The sequence below is a fragment of the Rousettus aegyptiacus genome, unplaced genomic scaffold (genome assembly GCF_014176215.1).
Source record: "Rousettus aegyptiacus isolate mRouAeg1 unplaced genomic scaffold, mRouAeg1.p scaffold_m13_p_14, whole genome shotgun sequence".
Classification (NCBI taxonomy): Eukaryota; Metazoa; Chordata; class Mammalia; order Chiroptera; family Pteropodidae; genus Rousettus; species Rousettus aegyptiacus.
In genome coordinates this window covers 50,304,085-50,308,700 of record NW_023416289.1, presented here as the reverse complement: position 1 = coordinate 50,308,700, position 4,616 = coordinate 50,304,085, and the positions used below count along the sequence as shown (strand labels likewise).

Below are 4,616 nucleotides of genomic sequence, written 5' to 3'. Positions count from 1 at the left end.
ACCAATAAATTAATAGCATAGCAGCAATTAATTTGATGCATGGCCACTATCAGGAGCATGGATTTTCAGAGTTCGTTGGGCAATGTATGTAGCATCTAGTATACAAGTGGCTCTGCTCGGGGTGACACTTTGGAAGGTCAAGAAGTGAGGAGCTTCAGGTGGGAACTCTGGCTTGCTTTAATTAGCAAGACGAGTGTCAGGCAGCACCTTTGATCAGTCAAGAGTGAGCACTTGACTCTGTCTGAGCCAATCATTCAATACCACCCTCCTGGCCTTAAAAGTGATCGGTCCATTGATGGAGACTTGACTCATGGCACCATAGCTGCCGCTGGCCATGTTTCTAGCCCCATCCGGAGGAAAGAAGGAAGCCAACAGTTGGGAGATTCATGAAGACAGAAAGTGAGACGGAGCCTTTGGTAATTCTCTGGGCACAGATGTGCTTCAGTGCTATATTAGTTTGCCCAAGCTGCCATAACAAGGCACCACAGACTGGGGACTTAAACGACAAGAGATTTATTTTCTCACAGTCCTGGAGACTGGAAGTCCAAGGTCGTAGTATCGGCAGAGTCGATTTCTTCCTAGGCCTCTCTCTTTTTGTAGATGATGGTCTTCCTTTATGAATGTCTATGTCAAATTGCCTCTTCTTATAAGGAAACAGTCAGATTAAGGCCCGCCCTACTTAATGACCTCATTCTAACTCGATTACTTCTTTAAAGACCCTATCTCGAAATACAGTCTCTCTGATGTATTGGGGGTTAGGGCTTCAGAGTATGAATTTTGGGGACACAATTTGGCGCCTAACAGGAGACCAAGCATGACACACGGATTTCCCTCCCTGTACCCCACCTTTCTCTGGTACCTGAAGGATTGGCAGCTACTACAAATGGTATCTTTTTCTACGTATATTTCTATTTGGATATCGCTGATATACAGAATTTTTAGGGTCTTGCTGTATTAGGTGCAGAAGCTCATCGTCCGTGACGTAAGTTGCAGGTATTTTCCCAGTTTGTCATTTGTGTTTTCGCTTAGCTCATTTTTAAAATCGTACGATTTAAAAAATTATTGTTTTTCTGTGTTTTGAGTGATAATCGAGTTCTCTCTTTGACAGAGATGAATGTGAATGAGACGGCAGAGAAGGAAGGATCAGCGTCGCTAGGCTCTGAGCATGCCGCCAGAGGGCGGAGACATGGCCGAAGCAGGTAAACCATCCGGGGCCTCAGTTTCCCTTCTCACCAGATAGATGCTCTCCCCTCCCCACCTTCCTGTCCCCAAGCCCACACTAAGAATAACCTTTGGGGAAAAAAAATAGCCCTAAACTTTCCTGTGCCTATATGTTTTCTAACCAGGAAATCGGGGGGGAAAAAACCTGGAAGTAAGAATATAGCTAACAACATGTCACACTTTTCTAGTTTTCTATCCAAGAAAGTATGGTGCAGACTACAGATCCTCTAACGCTGGGGCGGGGGTGGGGGAGGGCCGAGACTGGAAAATCATTAGCTGCCCTCCTGCAATGTGGAGGTGCGTCAGATCTGAGCAAAACTGGCCGAGATGCCCCGTCCTCTGAAGTGGGCTCAGCCCGGGGAGAAATATTGATTCTGACCACAGCAAATTCTGTTTCAAAGTTACTTCGTGTTTGAAAGGAGTGATATAGTTGATGAGAGAAGATAAAAATATCTCTACTGGATATGGCTTAGTGCTCACGAAACCATGCCCTTCCAAAAATAACGGGCCGGAGTTATGGGGACCGCAGCTAAAACAGTCCTTTGGGAGGGGTCTGGATGTCTAGCCCAAGAGGCTGACACGTTAATAAAAATCCTCCTTAATATTAAAGTCCTTTGAATAACGTCCATACCCATCTATGGCCATGCCACCCTGAACATGCCTGATCCCTTCTAATCTCGGAAGCTAAGCAGGGTTGGGCCTGGTTAGTACTTGGGTGGGAGACTACCTAAGAAGACCAAGTGCTGTAGGCATTAAAAACAATTTTTTTTTTAATTAAAAAAGGAATAATGTCCACACCCTTTAGGAGAGCAAAATAGAATTTCAGAAACCATCCAAAAGCCTTTGGAGACAGGTCAGAGGTCAGTCCTGTAGTGTCGGAAGTGGACGGAGGGTGAAGTAAACGAAGCTTAAGCCCCAAAGCCCCTGCCTTTTTGGGATTCAGCCGGTTCCCCTGCTTCCGCTTGGCCAGTGTCCATCCCCTACAGATGCCACAACCCCAGCTACCTCCGTGTCCCCCATCGAACGCCCAGTCACGCCCCATCCTGAAAAGCACCTAATTAACACGAAGGAAGGCAGAGAAAAGAGGAAAAAGGGAACAAAGACCAGACAAATAGCAAGAGAGCAGATTTAAACCCAAACCGTATCCATGCTTACATTAACTGTAACGGCCCATGCACGATATGCTAGCTACAAGGACCCCACCTTAAGATACAGCAACGTGCAGGCTAACGCTAAAGGGCGAAAACGTACACCGCGCCCACACGGAGGAAGCACCCAGAAGCCGCCGCCCCGCCGGACACCGGCAGATGTGGCCAGCGGCCCGCGTGCGGCCGTGGGTTCGCCGCGCCTCCGGGTGCCCCCCACACAGCGGAGCCGTGCAACCCGGTTCCACGGCCACCGTCGCTGGCAGCTCCTCCGAGAGGCCTCGCGGGCAGCGTCGTCTGTGTGGCGAAGGGAGGTGTGATCCACGTCCCCAGCCGAGCCCCCCTGTCCCGCAGCGCGGGGCCACCTGCAGCCCCGGGAAGCGTTCCGCTGCGTGGCCGCGCGCGTGGAACTCGAATGGGCAGAGCACAGGGGCCCACAGCGCCCCAGGCTCGCAGGGAGGGGTGGACAGCCCACGACGCGGCTCCCTCTCTGATTCTCCGAAGAGACCCACACGTCTGCCGGCGCTGAGGGGGAGCAGAGGGGCGGCCGATCCCCTCGCCTTTCCCAGATCTGGTTGCCATCTCCCGTGTGTCCCTCTTCTCTCATTCCCTTCCTCATGCCTGCCGTGTGCTTCCATGCGATTTGGGGAAGAGGTGGAGATAAACACCTGTCGCGTCTGCCTTGTTTCGATGAAATCCCCCTTGGGTCAATTCTAACTTCATCTCCCAACGATAGCATCACTTGGAGTAAAGAGGGTGGTAGGGCTTCGTCTACCCAGTTCATCCCCAGGTACCATTCATGGGCGCCAGGCCTTATTGCCAGAGTTTTGAAGCACCCTTATGGACAGTCATGTGTATTCATCTTCTTGGTCTCTCTTGGCTGCTCTTGGCCGTGGCCTTGGGCGTGCGTGGTCAGTCTGCGGACTGGGCCTTCGGAGTGGATTTCTCTGTTTTGCCCAGACCTGATGCTGGAGACAGGGCGGAGGGAAGCTCGGATCCTGCCGGTGGAACAGAGAACGGCCACTGTGGTCGTCGGGCCTCTAGGTGGACCACGCAGGGGCCGCGTGCGGTTGGTGAATCTCCCGTGTTCCGTCAGTCACCCTGTCTGCCTTCTCCCCAGGCTTGAGTTATGTTAGGAGAACTCTGTCCAGTGCTCTTAGGAAGAGGATAAAGGAGAGAAAAGCCACACAAACTCAAGCAAATGATGCTGGGTGTATTAATTGGCACGTTGCGATCCCTAATCCTTTATTTATTTATGCAGCTTTAAAAACAAAGTGCAGTGGAGCTTAACACACTTGCGTTATCGTTCTCACCTCTGTTCATTCTAAGCATCTGGGCAGGCCTCACTAATTTAGCCTAAAGCCTCTGTATGCTATAATTTGCTTAATAATTCCCTACGGTGTACCATGTTCCGAAAAAGCCATTTTTTAAACAGTTAAGTGGAAGTAAGACACTCGAAAGAGGCAATTCCGATGTCGTGGCTATAAATTCTGGGGCTGTGTTAAATCTGTACTAGCAACAGGAAAGTGAAGTCGAGGTGTCCTTGGAAGGAGTGACCCGGAGTGGTTATTGATGTGATCGAAAGCAGAGAAAGCGGAGGGATTAAAAGCTATCCAGACGCCTCCAGGAGTGTGGACAGGGCACCATGGACAAGCATGGTGCTGAGGAAGCAGGTGTGCACCCCTTCCCCAGGTGAGGTGCCCATGGGAGGGCTCCGGCTGTGGGCCCCGGGGGGGGGCAGCCCTGAGAGCAGAAGCTCCTCTGTCACATGTGAACGAGACTAGATCCTACGACTGTGACTTCTGAGAGGAGGGGCATCATGAAGGGAAGTCATGCTCTGGCTCGTAGACAAACCAGGCTTCTCTGGGGCCATCTGGCAGATTGGGAACCAGCCAGGTGGCACTGGTCAGTCCCTGCGAGACACTTTTGTGGGTCTTATGGGAGACAGAATGACAAGGCCTGGACCTTTCAGTCAGACTGCAGGACTGAAACACCCCCATTCGAAGAGTTAAGAGGGTTCTAGGTGTTCAGAGAAACTCAAATATTTCAGTCCAGTCATTTAGACTATTCACAAGAGCCTGAACATCTAACCTGCCAAAGCCACTTAAAATTAGGCCCCATTTATGTCTGGAAATTAAAGAACTGTAAGATAACAAGCGAAGGGTCAAGATTGTATAAAGGTGAACCCCGAAAATATCTCAAGGGAGGGTACCACGTATATCCCGGAGGGGAGGGGAGGAGCTTGAGTTC

General features: G+C 50.7%; 1 pseudogene; it reads left to right on the top strand.

The window, feature by feature from the left end:
* Nucleotides 1-1,854: 1,854 nt before the first annotated feature.
* Nucleotides 1,855-1,973, top strand: LOC118611638 (annotated as a pseudogene).
* The last annotated feature ends 2,643 nt before the right edge of the window (nucleotides 1,974-4,616 follow it).